General features: G+C 54.7%; 1 long non-coding RNA gene across 2 annotated transcripts in view; it reads left to right on the top strand.

Annotated features, from left to right (window-relative positions):
- The window catches only part of LOC102498140 (uncharacterized), a 78845-nt gene that overhangs the window by 56932 nt on the left and 4028 nt on the right, over nucleotides 1-17885 (top strand). For both annotated transcript variants that reach the window (XR_333621.3, XR_333620.3), the window contains exons 2-4: nucleotides 10913-11121; nucleotides 12634-12743; nucleotides 17444-17596. This is a non-coding gene — a long non-coding RNA (uncharacterized LOC102498140). The remainder of the gene's footprint in view (nucleotides 1-10912; nucleotides 11122-12633; nucleotides 12744-17443; nucleotides 17597-17885) is intronic.

Below are 17885 nucleotides of genomic sequence, written 5' to 3'. Positions count from 1 at the left end.
TTCCCTCTCTGTAAAATGGAGACCAGTGTGGATGGGGGACTGGAAAGGCTGCTCTATGGTTAGCCATCGCCTTCTGACCTCAGGGGTGTCAGTCCCTCCTTTCTTCTCTCTGGCAGGAGACCAAATCCCCAGCCTGCTTCTTGCTGCCCTGGGGAGTATGGAATAGGGCAGGGGGACCTGCGGGCAGGCTGGTGGGGGGCCTGTGCTCCTTCAGTTTCCTGCACGTTGCTGTCCCAGTTGTTGTCAGGCCTGCTGATGCCCAGCAGGCCCCCATCACTCTGTCAGTCCCACCCCAGCTTGCTGGAACCGGTGGGGAGGGAACCGGTGGGGAGGGCTGGGGCAGGGGCAGCTAGAGTAGGTGTCACCTCCCTGCTCTGGCCCCTTAGAAGGCACAGGGCTGCCCCTTCAGGCATCAATCCTTGGAGGGTACTGGACAGAGTCCCATTAGCTCCCCACAGCTCAGGTCCAGCCCAGGAGCTGCCTGTCACCAGCAGAGCTGGGCATGGAGCAGCAGCAGACGCACAGGGCAGGGCAGCCTTAGTGAGCGGTCGGGCAACTTGGGCTCTGTGCTGACCTGCCACTGGCCCTGGGCCTTGGGGTTTTTGTGGGTGTCGAGCTCTCCCTTCCTGCTATTACTGTGTAGCTTGATGGAAGGATTCGTAGTCCTGGCATCCCGGGTGAACGTGGGGTGGTGCATACCTTGAAATCCTACCACAGGAGTAGTTTGCTCGGGTACCCAAGGAGCGGCTCCCAGCCTTGTTCTGTCTCACATACACCCTGAGCTGTATGCACATTCCCGCGTAGCTCCCACACCCGAGTATGCACACACACACTCCTTCACACACCCTTCAAACACCCCCATATACCCAGACACCCCATCTTTATACACCCACCACCTTCATTCCCGTCTCATTCATCCACACATTCCTTCAGACACCCCTGTGCACTTTCACACCGTCACATACACACACAGACGCCTGCTGATGCCCAGCAGGCCCCCATCACTCTGTCAGTCCCACCCCAGCTTGCTGGAACCGGTGGGGAGGGAACCGGTGGGGAGGGCTGGGGCAGGGGCAGCTAGAGTAGGTGTCACCTCCCTGCTCTGGCCCCTTAGAAGGCACAGGGCTGCCCCTTCAGGCATCAATCCTTGGAGGGTACTGGACAGAGTCCCATTAGCTCCCCACAGCTCAGGTCCAGCCCAGGAGCTGCCTGTCACCAGCAGAGCTGGGCATGGAGCAGCAGCAGACGCACAGGGCAGGGCAGCCTTAGTGAGCGGTCGGGCAACTTGGGCTCTGTGCTGACCTGCCACTGGCCCTGGGCCTTGGGGTTTTTGTGGGTGTCGAGCTCTCCCTTCCTGCTATTACTGTGTAGCTTGATGGAAGGATTCGTAGTCCTGGCATCCCGGGTGAACGTGGGGTGGTGCATACCTTGAAATCCTACCACAGGAGTAGTTTGCTCGGGTACCCAAGGAGCGGCTCCCAGCCTTGTTCTGTCTCACATACACCCTGAGCTGTATGCACATTCCCGCGTAGCTCCCACACCCGAGTATGCACACACACACTCCTTCACACACCCTTCAAACACCCCCATATACCCAGACACCCCATCTTTATACACCCACCACCTTCATTCCCGTCTCATTCATCCACACATTCCTTCAGACACCCCTGTGCACTTTCACACCGTCACATACACACACAGACACACACACACACCACTCAGGGCTACCTGGGAGGGAGGTGATGGAGTGACGGCGAGAAATGACATACAGGATGGAAGATTGCTGGAGAGGCTGGCTCTCAGCACCAGTGTGCCTCAGAGACTTGGGGAGTAGCAGGCCTGAGTGACAGCTCTGGTCCAGGCCCCAGGCTGTGGTGCCCCTCTGACCCAACCCTGCAGGGCGCTAGACCTTTCAGGCCACCTGGTCCTGCTGCTCCTCCGCAGCCCCTGCTCCCCACAGCCTGTTTCCGGGCGGCGGCTCTGCTCCCACAACTCCACTGACTGAACTGACTTCAGGCCACCACTTAAAAATGCAGGAGGAAATGAGGCGGCGAGAGCGAAGGTGACTGGTCCAAGGTCGTGCAGGAACCAGGAAGGAAAGCGGATCTCCACAGGGAGGCTGTGAGATGTGTTAGAAACAGCACGACCTCCGGCAGGAGCCAGGACTCGTGCCTGCTCTGTCCAGCCCTCTCCACCCTTGGCCTCAGCCACCCTCAGTCTCCTCCAGGGTCGACAGTGGAGTCTAGGCAGATCATGCTTCTCAGCCTTCTTCCACCTTGACACCCCGAGCAATCTCCAGCCTCATTTGCAGGACTTCAGCTCCCAGGATTCCTGTGTGTACGTGGGTGTGGAGGAAGGGACTTGAGGACAGGGGACTGGATTCTGGGCCACAGTGGTAATCCTGACGTGCTCCCAAAGCCAGGGCATGGCCCGTGGATGTCCCTGGCTGCACCATCTCCTCAGATATGCTGTGCTCTCTCCCTGCAGAAGGGCTCTCCCTAGCTACTACCAGAGGCAGTAGGTAGAGGAAGCCTCCCTCAGGAGGTCAGGAGCCTGAGAGTTCTGTGTTCGAGGACATGACATGAGCAGTTGTGGAAGAGCCTGCCCGGGGCTGAGCTCTCCTTTGCCTGTGGTGCTGCAGCATCTTAGGAAGACCAGAGGTCCGCAGGCAGCCTGAGGTGAAGGGGTTTCTCAGGAGGAAAGCAGGTGGAGCCAGGAGCCAGCCAAGGTGCTCTCAGCAGTCTCTCTGTCCTCTGTCCTCCTTCACTCCCAGGCCTCTGCCTCTCCTGCTGGTCTGCCCTGTCTTCCATGCTACTCTCTGGACTCGTGCACATTTGTATTGTTGTGGAGGGAGGTGGAGGGTGTGTTTTTTTAGACAGTCTCACTGTGTCTTACCTTCCTGCCTTGGTCTCCTGCGATGCTGAGACTAGAAGCACACATCAGCTTTGTAGAGAGGTCTGGGAATCAAACCCAGGCCTGCCCTGTGGCGTCAGCCTGCTAAACAGTGGCCAGCATGTGCTACCTCGGCCGGGCCTGGACCCTTGCTCCAGTTCTGTTCACATCCCAGTCCAAACCTCCAAGAGGCCTCTTCAATGGCCTACTGCCTCAGTGGGCAGAGCCCTTGGTGCTAGGCCACGTGATCAGCTGCAGGCTGCCTACTGAAGGTCACGTGCTCACCCCTGTCCACTCAATGCTATCTGGTGGCACAGACAGGACCTTCACAGCTAGAGGAGACCTTGATTTGGCAGGTACCCAGAGTAACACGGCAGTGCAGGGGGGTGTTTTGCGAGACTTCCTGGAAGCAGGGAGTTGGGGCTCAATCTTGAAGGAGAAGCAGGATTTCAAAACATGGCGAATGTTCTCGTTGTAGTTCAGGGGGGTGCTAGAAATGTGGGCTAGGGTGTGGCCCACCTGGAGGGGTCTTCAAAGCCATGGGGCGGGTCAGAGCTAGTGCAGGATGAGGAAGGGCGGTCGAGGGTGCAAACCTACGGCTGGTCTGCATTGACGGGTTGAGTGGGGCTGGAGTTACTATCTGTGCCAGAGCTGTGGGGTGGGGACGAGGATTGGAGTGGGAGGGGATGGGCTGTGTCTCAGGGGCCAAGGGAGGTGGTTGCAATGGCAGCTGCTGTAAAGGAGCCCAGAGTGACCACTGGGCAGCTGCTGGTGACCCTGTCAGAGCAGCTTCTGTGGTGTGGCTGGGGCATTGCCTGACTGCAGGGTGAAGGTGGGGAGACAGCATGGCCCTCCTCAGAGGCTGACATGAGAAAGGGCCTGTTGCCCGGAGGTTTCGTGCATCTTGATGGGCAGCTGGTGGGGCTGCTTGGTGTCTGCCTCTCCTGGGGTACCCTTAGCTGGTCTGAGCAGAGCTGACATCCGGGTACTAAGGGTCAAGCGCTCAAGGGTCAACTGGAGGATGTTGATGCCACATCCATTTAGAGACTTTGTTGATGTCACACAAGCCAGCGGCATGAGCAACAGATGCCAAGGCTCTAGTGCGAGGTCCTGCTGCAGGTGCAGGTGACATCTGCCCAGCTGTGCTCAGACCACAGCCTAAGGGACCTCCTTTGTGGATGGATGTGCATCTCCTAGAGAGAAGCAGGTGGAGCCGGGCCACAGAGCCAGCCAGGGGTGGGGCGGTGCAGGATGCTAGGAGTTTGACTTGGAGGGAATCGATGGTTGTTCTTGAGCACCTGAAGGTCTGTCCTGGGGATGAGGATCCACTTGCTCTCTGTGAGTCTTGAAGGCAGAGAGAGGTAGCACCAGAGGTGGAGAGGGCCAACAGGCGTGTTTCAGCTCAAGAGAGGAAGGAGTTTCTAGGTTACCGCTGTCCCCAAGTGGCTGCTGAAGTGAAGGCACAGAGACGGGAGTGTCTCAGCTCCAGCAGAAATGCAAGCAAAGGATCACGTGTCTGGCACTTCCAAGGTACTCAAAGAACATTTGGTCCAAAGGATTCTCAAGAAATGTATCACTGGTCTCTGCTCTTGGGGGCTGTCAGTGCCACCCGGGACACTTGACTCTGCAAAGGAACTGCAATGAGTCTCGGGTGGGTTCCACCTTCCAGGAGGAGGTTGGTCCCAGTCTGCAGAGCACAGGCTGGCTGCCATGTGGACAGTGAGCAGCCTGCCCTTGGAAGAACGCCACGGGCACCTGCTAACATTGGGCAGGGGATGCTGGGAAAGGGATCCCAGTTTCAGGTATGAGGAGGGGGTGAGATGTGAACAGATGACCTCTGTGGTTCCTTCGAGTGCAGAGTTCCTTGGCAGAGAGAAACACCCGCAGAACTCTGAGCGGAGCACAAGGTTACCAAGGACAGAGCAGAGATCCGAATATAGCTGGCGGGAGGAAGGCGGCAGCGGGCGAGGGGAAAGTAGGTCCTTGGAACAAATGAGGTGGGGCATGAAATTAACGAGGCTGGAAGAGGGCTGAACTCGGACTCATTTTTAAAGACTGTCTTCTTGCAAGAAAAATGAGGGAAAGAAATGCGGGCAACGGCGATACAATGGAGATTGCAAATGGAGCTACAGACCTCTGGGTGATGGTTCAGAGAGCGGGGACTCTTGGGGAAAAGGAAGAGATACAGATCAGAGGGTCTGGTGACCCTTGCATGCCATCCCAGGAGCTGGTTGGTGACAACACCCAGTGGGCTGTCCCCCAGATAGCCATGGGGCAGTCACCTCCTGCCCATGCCTCTGAGGTTCCCAGTGCTCTGGCTATTTAGCGGGCTGCTCTGTATCCCCACCCTCAAGCCTGGTGCTCTAACCTGTTTCTCCATACCAGCCCTCTGTGCATGTGATTCTCTGTGCTTGGCATGCTGCTTGTCTCCTCTCTGGGTCCACCCCGAGGGCTCAGCTGGTCCCTGCCCCTCCGTGAAGTCTCCTCTGATGTGCTCATGGTCCATAGCCAGATCTCTCGTTTCGTGTGCTTGGGGGCCGCCCCACATTGGTTCTCAGTTCTCTCACATCCTGAGGAGCTCGGCAGCCTGTCTGTACAGTTGGTGGGCTTGTCCTATATGACCTCCATGAGGACTGCTTGGCCACTCTGTGCCCCTTGAACAAGGAGTATAGGGTCTGCCTGTGTCGCCCCCCCCACCCCCCACCCCATGGGACTGATTGCTTTTACCTGTTTCTTTAGGAAGAGTCAAATTCCTTCCTGATCTGCCCCAGCCCTTGGCCTAACACCGGGGGCAGAGGGCATGCAAAGTGGACGGATGGATGGATAGACAGAGGGGTGGATAAGTGAGTGGATGGATGGAGGGAGAGACTCTACTGTATGTCTGCATGCCATTTGGCAAAGGGCACAGTTAGCTGTGTTAGAACAATTTCGTGAGTGGGGAAGGAGAAAGAGGAGGAGAAAGAACTGGGAGGAGGGCAGTGTAGGGAGAGGAGGATTCAGATGCATCTTGCTCAACCTGAGCTACTAGGTTCCTGAAGAGAGGAAGGCCCCCTCCCTGCCTTGTCCCAGGGCAAGACTTGGCCTATTGCCATTGGCTGGTGCCAGGGGGTGACTAAGCCCCAGGAGTAGGGGTCAGGAGAGGGCCCCAAGAATCGACAGATGGGGTTCTTAGCCAGAGGTTCCCAGCTCTTGTGTTGGGGGAAGGCAGTTCAAGGAGTCTGTCCCAGGTCAAAGGAGATGGGAGAGAGTCTGCCCTTGAACCCCAGGGCTCCTGCTCTGCTGCCACCTGCCTGTGCTTCAGGGCGCAGAGCATCTCTAGGCCCAAGGGCTCTGCTCTGGGTGGCTCTGGCAGGCTCTAAGGGAGGCCCTCACTCTGTAGCCCTGGGCCTGTGTGCAGCAGTTCGGGGCTGACCTGAGTCCCTCCAGGTATTGGCTTCCACCCCAGCACAGGCCCAGGAGGAGTGGAAACAAGAGCTGGAGCCAAGCTTGGAAGCAAGGCCCCAGGTGTATTCTCACCCACAGCACATAACCTTACCTGAGCAACTGGCCTGCTGCTCCTGGGTCTATGGGAGAACTTGGCAAAGGCCACTGCCCACTTGGAAAACCCCACATGGTATTGGGGTCCAGTTCCTGAGAGCCCCCCGCTTGCTTCACTCACTCAGGCAGATCATCAGATCCCGTCCTCATGGTACAGTATATAAACAACCTGGAGGCCCAGAGAGGAGAGGGGAGCTGCCTAAGGTCACACAGCATAGGAGAGGGCAGAAGAGGAAGATCAGAGCTCACTCTCCTGACCTTCCTCAAGGCAATGCCATGGCTCTCCTGGGACAGCCCCTACTTCTCTGAAGCCCCATGCCCTTCCTCACAGCCCATCCCCATGATTGGGTGCCCAGATGTGTGGGAGGGAGGAGGGGGAGCTCCATAGGGGTGAGAGCTACATTGCCCCAGTGTCCAGCATCCATCTGGGGGTGAAGAATGGGATGGACAACTCTGTACTCCCATTGGGCTGGCTCCCCACCCCTTCTCAGGATGTTTGGAGTCCCTGGAAGCCCCTGCCACGTCCTACTCCCAGAGGCTGTCTCTTCTCTGGCTAGAGTATGCCCAGGAACCCAGGCCGCCCTGTGGGGCTGGGAAAGGGGCTTTCTGCTCCTCCCCTCCAGCCCTGGGATCTGGGAGCTGGGCAGGCTGATCCTGTGGCCTTGCCCAGGTGACAAGGTCCCAGAAGACAGGCAGCTGGCTGGACTCTCAGGAGCTGTCAGCAGAGCCCCAGAACATGGGGGCAGGGAGAGGGGGCAGTGAAGGAGCAGAGCCCCTCTCCTAGGAAGTGAGATGACAGGGGGTGCTGGGCCTGAAACCCAGCGGCCACGTCACACCTTGCCTGCTAATTTGCCAGATTGATTTTGGATCCCAGACTCCAGGAGAACCCAAAAAAATCAATCCCTTCCCGATTGCTTCTGTGGGCAGGAGCTGTTCTTAAAGCCACAGCCGTCCCGGCTGCTTTGGCGAAGGCTTGCTGTGGAAGAGCAGGCTCCAGACCATGGCCAGGGCTGGGCAGGCTGGTGACGCTTTCCAATCTCCTTGACTCTGAAGGAGGAGTCTTACTCTGAAGGGCAGTGTAGCAGCCCGTGGAGGGTGATGGGAGAAGGCTCTCCCTCCCAGATGGCCTCCCAAGATGTCCTGATGTCCATCATTCCACCGTCCAGAGGTTGTTCCTGGCGATGAGTTTACGTTACCAGACCTAGCTTCTAATACCTAGAGGCCCAGGCGGAGAAGTGCTAAGGATGAGTGGAGACACTGGAGATTGGTCCACCAGGAGAGCCCCGTGAAGGAGAAAGTGGGGGAAGGTTGCAGGGCACGGAGAAGGGGGAGTAATACCCCCAGCTGGAGGTTGGCTGGCCTCTCAGGTTCACTTTCCCCAACGCACCCCTACTGAAGCCTGGACCCTGGGTGATGGCCACAGGTGGAGGGAGTCTCCAGGAGGGAATCAGGAAGGTACAGGTGACAGGATGGTGGCCAATCCTGGGAGGTCTACTTCAACTCTGCAGGAAAACCTCCCTCAGACAGAGCTGTCAGTCCCTGCACAGTGGAGGGAGTGCTCCATCCCTTGAGAACCGGAAGGCAGAACCCGGAAGACCTCTGGACGTGTCTGTGGAGGGGTTTAGGCACAGGAGTATTAGGCCCCCTGTAGGCACGTCCCTCTCTCTGGAGCTGTGTCCCCGGGGCTTTGGTGCAGGTAGACTAGCTTTTGGCAGGGACTTGAGATGGAGGAATTCCCAGTGATTGGGTACCCACTGTGTCCCCAACCCTGAGCCAGGCACAGAGGCAGACTCATGCCATCACAGCCTTGGAGAAGGGCACCAGAGGGTCACACAGCTGCTCACACAGAACAGATTGGAGCTTGGATCTGCTACCTCCAAACGCCATGATTTCCCGCTGCTTCCTGGGCTCTGCATGGAACTGCTTCTGAGGAGCCGGGGAGGAGTCCAGATATTCAGGGGAGCATGCTCAAAGGGGGACCTGAGGTCAATCACACCACGGTTCAAGAACCCATGGCAGGAAGATGCCACGATCTGCCAATGTTCTTGGCCGGGGACACCTGGCCTGGGCTTCTGGCCTCAGCACCTCTGTTATCCTGCCTGGCTCCTGCCCTGGTAGGGAGGGGGCTGGTGGGTGGTTCTTTTGCAGCCCTGCCCAGCTTCTGCTCCCAGCTACTCCACGTGGCTGCAGGGGTGTAGGCTCTGGGCAGGGTCACTGTGGGTTCGTCAGTATGCCTGGGGACGTGATGACATCATTGCTCCTTCATAGCCATGTGGACCCGATGACTAAGGCAGCACTCTGTGTCCACAGCCACCAACGAGGATCTCTTTCCTGGTAGCTCCATGGACAGATGGAGAGACCCTAAGGCCTTTCCAGCCCCTGGCTCATCACAGCTCCTCTCCGGGCGTGTCCTCAGTTCTCCAGCCTGGCGTGCGTGCGTGCGTGTGCCTGTGTGTGTGCACTCACACTGGAAGGGAGTGAGACATTCAGCGGGCTTGCCAGGGCACACGTCTTGCCTTTGCCTGGCCTGTGAGCCCCACGAGAGCTTGCGCTATGTCTGTCCTGTCCATCACCGACCCCATGTGCCTGGCAAGAGGGGACAGTCAATGACTGTTACAGGATGACTGAATGGCTGAGTGAATGAATTGCTCCCCTGGCCCAGAAAAGTGAGGACAGTGAACATCCCCACCCCCCCAGAGGGAGACGGGAATCTGCGCCCAGTCCTTGCTTGGCCGCGGCTGTGCTATGTGGCCCTCGGGGTGCCGTTTCTGTGCACAGGTCCTGGGAATGGAGCTAACCTGGAGCTGGCCTAGTGATGCCAAGTGTTGAGGAGCAGTGTGGGCCCAGGGTGCTCCTTTTGTGGAAGGCGCCTGTGACGTGAGCGCTGGAGAAGTGGGGCCCCTCTGCCTCTCCCAGGGAGAGGCTGACGGGGATTGGAGCACAGCGGAGTCCTGGGGGCTGAGGAGAAGGATGCCCCAGGCCTGGTGTAGGGCTGGCACTGCAGTTGAGGGGGTCCAGGACAGGCCGGGCCAGGACGTGGCTAGAGGATCAAGGTCAGGGGCTGACTCAGACCTGGCTGGGGCTGATCCTGGATCTGGACTGAAGAACTTGGTCAGGGTTGGAGTGGCTTGCCCAAGGCCACTAGGAGGCAGAGGCAGAGCTGGGGATGGTCCTGGGTTTCCAGACTTTCCAGCTGGTCCCCACCATGCAGTTGCTTGGTGGTTGCTCGGTCCTGGGTACCCCGCCTGTGTACTATCCCTGGCTCAGCTGTGGGTGCTCACGGCTGCCTCCCTGCTGCCCGCTACTGCTCAGCCGAGACCACCCTGCAGCCCTTTCCAGGTCTGTCCAAGTCACCCCAGTCATCAGCAAGTCACTGGCTGACATCACAACTGCATAAAATTAATTTATTTAGTTAAGGGAGGTGTTAATTAAGAGTTCTCATTTATTGTGTCTTTGCAGACAGCTCTCGGGGGCTTCTAAGTTGTCAGTGCTGGCGACGGCAAAAGCTAATGGTAACACAAGTTATTAATAGGACAGCTCAAGAGGGGAGGGGGACGGGGCTGTGCGGGAGGGGAAGGAGGGAGAAACAGGTTGGGAAGAGGATGCCCCCCCCTTCTCACCATGCTGTGCTCCTCTCTGCAAAGTGATCAGATCACACCAATCACAGGCAGGCACTCTCTGGGGGATCTGGGGTTTACTGCCAGGCCCTGCGATGGTCAGGTTTTTGAGGGGACCTGGTGGGCAGATGGTGGCCCTGAGGGAAGTCTCAGCAGACCAGTGCCCACTCCGTCCTGCCATGGGCCCTGTGTCTCAGCTCCTGGTGTCGGCCTTGAATAGCATCCCTTACACAAGAACTTGCTCATCCCCCAGCCCTGACCACTGTGGGGTGTAGACGCTGACCTCTTTCTCTCTGGATCGCTGAAGCCTAGCAGAGAGCCTCGGGGAGGTCAGAGACTTTTGCAGATTGAGGGATCATCCTGTCCCCCAGCTAGTCTCCAGCTCTGGCTTTCTTGTCAAGAGACCTTGGGGCCTGGGATGGGGTTGGTGGCCAGTCCCTTTAGCCTTGCAGCTCTGGATATCCACAAAGGAGAAGTGGATCTTTGCTGAGGAAGGTGTCATGTGTGCACAGGTGTAGACAACAAGGTGCACACAGCCAAGTGTGTGGAAGGCTTGTTAGGACGGTGTAGTGGGTAGAGAATCTCAGCAAACTCTGCATGAGGACCTACCATAGGGAAGGGTGAGAAAAGAAGAGGTTTTAAACCCACTTTAGTTAAACAATGGTGGCTGCAAAGAAGCCACTTGGTGCAATGGAAAGAACACAGCCAAAGAGCTCGCACCTGCACGTTTCCCCGTTTGGCACTTGGAGCTTGGGAGGATCGCTATTCTCTGGGCCTTAGTTTGCCCATCTGTGAAATGGAGTGACTGAAGTAAGATGGGCGAAGTTCCTCTAACGCCTGTTGTGTTCCCTCCCCCATCTCCTCAGGTGGTCCACACAGGACTGTGGTTTGGACAGAGCATCACATCCCGGGAGATGTGCTGGCCCCTTTGTAGTTGTCTGCAAGGCCTGCAGCTTTCCTGAGAGGCAGATACTCGCCGTAGCCACCATTACAGATGGGAAAACTGGATTCAGATGGGAAACCAGAGGCTTAGTAATTTGCTCAAGGACCCACAGCCAGCTGGGTTTAAACCTAGGTGGGTGCTCTTTCTGGAATATCAGGCTGTCTCCGTCGGTCATGTGGAGTGGGGTGAGCATGGAGGAGACTCCAGTTTAGACATTGTCTCACTGACCAGGGGAGGCAGGGCTGAGAGGAAGGAGGATAGAGCACTACTTTGGATCCCTGAGCCCAGCTGTCAGGCCACCAGAGCTTGGGGGACAAATTCTGAGACCACGAGAGAACAAAATGCGCCCAACAAGAGCCTGCAAGAACTGCTTCCTCCTGGCACTTCCTTCTCTCATCTCACTCACCCCACCTTTACTAGGGAACCGGCTGGCAACTCAGAGCGAGTCTGACTGGCCCCTGCCCTGGAGGAGCTTGCTTGCCATTGGGTGGGAAAGGAGGCCCCATAAACAGGAAGCCCCATGATGGATGACAGGGGCTGGGACACTGGTAAGTTTCAGTCAGCTAGGGGCTCCCCAGCAGGAGTGGTGCCTTTTTCCTGAGGGGAGTGGTCAGAAATGACTTCTGTTGAGGAAGTGGTCTGTGATCTGAGCCCTGAAAGGTAAGCAGATGTTTACCAGGTGGAGGGCATGGGGCTGCAGGGTGGGCCTGCCGGAAGGACAGAGTGATGTGAGCAGTCCTGGGGGTGTGGCAGGCAGGAACCAGAGCACAGGGCATCACACATCAGCTTAAAGGTTCTGACTTCATCCCGAGGGCATGGGGAGACTTTCAGGGGACTGGAGTGGGGAGACGGCACTGCTCACTGGTCAGATCTCCCTGATACTCTCTTGCTGAGGGTGGGGAAAAGGAGGGTTAACTTGGCTTCCTCCAGAAACCGACACTGAGATAGTATTTAAGTGCAGGAAACATGGCAGGGAAGGGCAGCAGGGGCCCTTTCCAACCAGCTGCCATGACGGCAGGTAGAGACAGGTCCTATTGAGCCACTCAGAAAGCTGGCATAGAGCACATGCCCCAGTGTTGACCCACCCAAGGAGCCAGGCCGCTAGGGGTTTGTGCCCCACCCCCAGCAGGTACTAGTTGAAGGCTGCTCCCCGGGACATTCATTCCCTGGTCTATCTCGACTTCTGTGGTGCTCAGCTTTGGGTGTCAACTTGATTAGACCAAAGAACACCTCAGGAAAGCATTCCTCTGGGTGTGTCCATGGAGGGTTTGCAGAAGGGATTAACATGTGAGTCTGAGTAGACTAGATGCGGAAGATCTGCCCTCAGTGTGGCAGGCACAATCCAGCCATCAGGGGACCTGGAGAGAATAAATATGGGAGACCAGTGGGTCTCTTGTAAGACAGAGCCAGATAGATTTCTCCTTTGCCTTGGACTTGAGAACTCAAAGTTCAATCACACCATTGGCTTCCCTGTCTCTGAGGCCTTTGGATGTAGGCACGCCCATGTTACCAGGATCTCTGATCCCCAACTTGTAGACAGATGGCTTGTTGTGGGACTTTTCAACTGTCATAATCACAAGCTGATTCTCTCAATAAATCCCCTCTTGTGTATCTAAACCTGTCGTGTCGATTCTATCTCCCTAGAAAACCCTGATTAATGTGCCATCTCTACACTCAGAAAAGAGGAGCCAGTGGTCAAAATCCTTAGACAAAGAAATGAAGACATGGAGACTTGGCATCTCGGCCTTGAGATGGTAAGGGGCAGGAGAGATGGGTGGAGCCCCCACAGTGTCTGCCTCGGTGGCTGAGCAGGGAGAACTTCCCAGAAAGGAGAGCAGAACACTGATCAGCTTCTGCAAAGCCCTAGATCACCACAGTGAACGAACCTGGGGTCTGTGACTGATGGAGGAACCCCCTCCATCTGGACCTGAAGCCTCAGCTCGGGCTGAGAACTTCAAGACAGGAGGGGCCAAAGATTTTGGTTCTAAGCTTCAGTTTGAGTACAGATCTGAGTTCAATGCTGATTGCCACTTGTGAGCAGTGTCCTTGGGCAGATTATTTAACATCCTTGAGCAGTGTCCTTGGGCAAATTACTTAACATCCTTGAACTTCAGTCTTCTCTGAAAAAGGAGAGATAACAGTCCCTGTGCTGTGGGGATTGTTGTGATTAAGAAAGGAAATAATGCAGTGTGAAGCATTTAGCCTAGTGCTTTGAAGACATTATGTATCCAATGAATGTGTCTTCTCATTATTATTATTTTATCATTATTATTCCAGGAATACATAAAAAGGGAGGAGGAAGATGCAGGCTTGTAGAAAATGCTGCCAACTTTCCAGCTCAGAGTAATTTTCAGTGGTCTCCTTGTCCTTGAAAGTTAAGGAACAGACTCATGCAGCACTCCTGGGCTTTGTGAACTCAAACTAAGGCATCAGCAGATGACCTAATGTCTGTGCTCGTGGCTACTGGCTGCACCAATCACTTCTCTGTCTATGACAGCTTTCTCTCCAAGAACTCAAAGATCAGCTTCAGTCATTATCTTGTTGTCATTGCATCATCCTCGGACCATCCCACTCTGAAGGTGCAGAACACAGGAAGGGTCGTTGGGCAGAGTCTGGCTTCTATTTCAGGCTCTAGAGTGAAAGTTCCATTCCTGTTCCATAATCTGGAATGCGGGGAAGAAAACATATTGTCTCTGTCTTTTCCTAGGGCTATTGTGAGGATCAAATACAATTATTTTTAAAAAATCATGGATGAAGAACTGCTTCTAAAACTACAAATTACTGTCCCAAATCCTCACCAGTGGCAGAGAACAGGGGCCAGAGCCATGTGACTTGTGTCTTCCAAAGAGTCTAAGTAACCATGGCTATTAAATAGGCCATAAATGTCACTGCGTCAAAGCACGAAGGGCTGAGGCTGGGCCTTTGTGGGGGAACAAAACGTAGCTGGGGATCCATGGTTCTTGGAAGGGATATCTGAAGTTCTTGCCCAGGGACTGCGGTAGGGGTCCTCTCAACAGGCTCCTGGGTGGAGGGAAGGCAGAGGACAATGGGTTTGGGATTCATTACGCCAGGTGGTGAATGGTTACCTGAGAAGCATTATGACCGGTAGGGACAGGTTTCCTTACTTCCTTATGGATGCAAGGATATCTGAGGATGTGGCTAAGGGCGTCCCATCTACACTCACCTGGCAAGGCCCAGGGAAGCTGGCTCTGGCCAGGTAGGCAAGACCAGAGGTTTCTTAGAGGCCATGTGGCTTTCCCTCCTCCTTAGCCATAGACTGGCCTATTCTGTAACCCTCAGTCCCAGCCAGAATGAATGCAACCCCAATCCCATCTAAATAGTTGTCTTGGTGTCCTGCAGCATGTTATCATAGTGGGCTGCAGGGGTTGTGGGCCTGAGGCTGGAAGTCTAAGGAGAGGGGTGGCCTCTCCTTACCCAAGTAGCTATGGATCCAGAATCTCATAATCCAGGGAACTATTCTTCTGTTGCTCAGGGGGGAGTGTCATGGCTCTAGAGAGGGCACAGACAGAAAAGGATTCTTATCCCTGCTTGGGTCATCTGGACAGGAGATATTCTTTTTTATTTATTTATTTTTTTCTTAGAGAGGTTTTCACTACAGGGCGTGTGTGCTCGCCAGACAGACAGAGACAGAGAGACAGAAAGCGAGAAATCACCCCCCAGGGGGGATGGCCATGCCACAATCCCTTCTCCTCCATTCTCCTCTTGGGATCTTGGGCACGCACGCACATGAGCCTGGCGTTAGTTTTAAGCCACCGGGTCCGGGACGCGAACCGCGGTTGACTATGTGGGAGTCCAGCGACATAGTCATTATGCTAAATGCTGGTCCCATGGACAGGAGATATTCTTTAGAAGGGAAGAATAATTTCCCACATCAGTGGTGGAGAATACCAGGCTGAGGCATTGCCACCCTCTTGGAGCTTCCTTGCCCCCATAAAAGGTATCAAAATGGACCCATTTCCAAATCCTTCCTGGGACCCACCTAATGTAAATGGCCTTGCAGGGTTGGTTTCTACCCCAGGGACATTTTTCTGTGACTTCTTGATTGGAGAGACTCTAGATACAGGATGAAGATTCTTGGTGCTATTTAAATCTCTCAGCCACTTGGGAAAGGACCCCCAAACCCAGACGAGATTGGTTCAGGAAGACAGTATTGAGACGTTTTGCACAAGTTCAGGTGTTACGTTCAAATTTTAATCTACATTCAGAGACCCAGTCAAACTGATTCTCCAGGATCTTATTTTGTTTTTCTCTTCAAAGCAAAAACAAGGTTGGCAACACTTGTGGCTTATGAACACCTTCACATTTGTGGCTTTTCCAGTGTTCCTTCAGTAGCCCACATCTCTTAGCACTCTGAAGTCAGAAGACACTCTGAGGCCTGAGATCAGCAGTCCAGTTAGGAAAAAACAGAGTCACAGCAGCCAGAGGCTTAGAGGAAGGGAACCTGGGAGAAGAGACCCGGGAGTGGAGTGGGGAGGTAGAGATTTCTTTGGTAACTGAAGTATGAGAGTGAAGGTAGGCAGGGCAGCAGGCCAGGGGAGAGGGAGAGGAGGGTTGAACGGAGAAAGAAAATAGAGGAGATCATGAAAAACAGAAGGGAAAGGGACAAAAGTTCAGGAAGTTGTAGAGACAAGTTGAAGGAAAAGGGGGAGAGGGAGGCAGAAGAGAGGGAGAGGAAGGAGGTGTGGCAGGGAGGGGAGAAGGCACGGAGTGGGAGTGGGCTGGGATGAGGGCACGGAGGTGTTGAGATCTGGGTCCTTTTCTCCGCCAAGAATGTGCACAGCAGATAAATACAGAACAGCTGGGCTTTTTTCTCTTCTTAATTGACATCCTTTAATCTGTCCCTGCTTGACAAATCAGGCCACTTATTATTAGCGATGACAGGGATAAATATCACAGCATTCATTTTGCATCTGGGCCCCCTGATAATAGAAGTCAATGCACCAGCCCCTCTCTCCACTGCTCTCTCACCCCCTCCCTAGGACTCCCTAGCAGGAAATGGGTGGCTGGGGGCTGCCCAAGGCTTGTGTGGTGCAGAAAGTATCTGCAAACCCCCTTCTAGCGGGAAGTCAGTGGCAGGAACTGTCCGCGATCTGAGTGGTGCTGAAAGCGTACCCACCCCTTTCTGACTCCAAGAGGAAGCTGTGTGGCTGGGAGCTGTCCACAGCTCATGTACTGCAGAAAACATCTACTGGACCTAGGGGTGAAAAGGGAGCCTCTCCTCTTCAGAGCACAAACACTTCTGGCATGCAACGGACAGTGGCCTAAACTGACTAGACCTGGCCATAGTTCTAAATAACCTGGATGACTTAAGCATCTCTTTCTCTCTGGGTCTCAGGATTCCCAACTGTAACATGAAGGGTTAGACTAGATGTTCTCCCTGGTCCTCTAAGCTCTAGCCCTTTCTGTTACCAAATGCTTTTAATAGATTCCCTCTGCTTATAGGATCAAGTTACAAATTCTTCTGCTAGGTCGTGAAAGCCCTCTCTGACCCTTCTTCCCTTCCTTACCTTACCCTCTATCCAACGAGATGAGTCTTCTCTTCAGCCCCAGGTACGTTCTTCCTTTTTGCCCCCGAGCCTTTGTCATCTCTACTGCCCTCCTCCCTTCCCTGACTCTCTCCAATCTCAGAGAGAACTGACTGGACCCCTCATTGAACAACAACAGCCTTGCACACATTGTGGCTCCCGCTTCTTATTCCAGAGTCTTGAGACCAGGCCCATGTCTTACATGGCTCCCCCTTGAAATGCTCCCCAGACTTCTGCTCCAGGGTGGTCATCAGTGGCTCTCTAGAGCATCTCATAACTGTGGGGGGGAGGGGAGGTGTGGATATTTGTAGTATTTTGTGGAATTTCGACCCATCAAGCTCTTAATATATTTTTCTTTTTGTGTGATAGAGAGTGTGTGCATACACATGAGAAAGAGAGAGGTGGGGAGTGCCCCTCACAGGGTCTGGTCATGCTGCTGTCCCCTTTCTCCAGCCCTCCAGCCTGTCATATCTTGGGTACTCATTCATGTCCCTATCACCTTTCAGGCTGACCTGGCCAGGAATTTGGATTGAGGTCACCATATAGACCCAGATCCTCTTGAGCATGCATTGTCATGCATCATGGAGCTGGTCTCCATCAGACTCTTTTAATAAAACCATGATTGCTTTTTTAAGACTGTCAATGAAGGAGAGTTTCTCCAAGGGGAGCTTAGCTGAGGCTGTGGCCTCCTTTCAGAGACAGTGTCCTTCTGGGGCATGTCCTTCTGGGGCTCTCACACCATGCTGGCATCAGTGAGCAAGGCCACATTCATGTAGACACAGCCCTGCTTCATTTCCCATGACATGCCAAGTTGTATACACAAGCCTCCATCTGCCTGTCTGCTTTGAGACTTTGGGAATTGATCTGACACACTCACCACACAGTTACCATGGCTGCCTCATTTTCAGTTTTAGGGACCATTCAGGGAACTTCCCATCCATTCACCCCAACTATGGCCCAGACTACTCCATGGAAAAGTTCTCTCCTGGAACTCAGCCATGGAGGATCAACTTGACCTTATCCAAGATGGGAGGATTTCCTGGCGCACTGTTCCAGTCCAGGTGAGTTGCCTCTCCAGAGTCCCTCTGAAAACCAAGGGGCTTTTATCTGTTGGGGTGAGCAAGCAGTGGGTAGACAGTGACTCTCTTTTCTCCCCTAAGCCCATGGGGGAACTCAGGATGGCCCAGAGGTAGGCATTATGCAGCAGCTCCACCCCCCTCAGCTGGCGAGGCAGAACCATTTTCTGGGTCTATAGGAATCCTTGGGAAGAAACTTTTCTCTCCTTCCTGGGTCTGAGATTAGTTAGGACACCAAGGCAGAGCTTGGCCTCAACTCCATCTTTTTTTTTTT

Source organism: Tupaia chinensis, unplaced genomic scaffold (assembly GCF_000334495.1).
Source record: "Tupaia chinensis unplaced genomic scaffold, TupChi_1.0 Scaffold000072_1, whole genome shotgun sequence".
Lineage (NCBI taxonomy): Eukaryota > Metazoa > Chordata > Mammalia > Scandentia > Tupaiidae > Tupaia > Tupaia belangeri.
Note: the sequence above shows the minus strand (reverse complement) of the source record. Positions and strands in the feature narration are given on the sequence as shown.